This window comes from Oncorhynchus clarkii, chromosome 29 (genome assembly GCF_045791955.1).
Source record: "Oncorhynchus clarkii lewisi isolate Uvic-CL-2024 chromosome 29, UVic_Ocla_1.0, whole genome shotgun sequence".
Taxonomy (NCBI): Eukaryota; Metazoa; Chordata; class Actinopteri; order Salmoniformes; family Salmonidae; genus Oncorhynchus; species Oncorhynchus clarkii.
In genome coordinates, this window is record NC_092175.1 from 43443324 (window position 1) to 43443616 (window position 293).

Consider the following 293-nt stretch of genomic DNA (forward strand, 5'->3'; position numbering starts at 1 on the left):
TTCTTGGTTCTCACTAGCACGTGACTGAGTTTCTTGGTTCTCACTAGCACGTGACTGAGTTTCCTAGTTCTCACTAGCACGCGACTGAGTTTCCTAGTTCTCACTAGCACGTGACTGAGTTTCCTAGTTCTCACTAGCACGCGACTGAGTTTCTTGGTTCTCACTAGCACGTGACTGAGTTTCCTAGTTCTCACTAGCACGCGACTGTGAACAGTAAACACAGAGACCGGAAGTAGGTCGACATCTGAGATGAAGATTAAGAAAAAAGAGATTGAGATATAGACAGAGAGAGA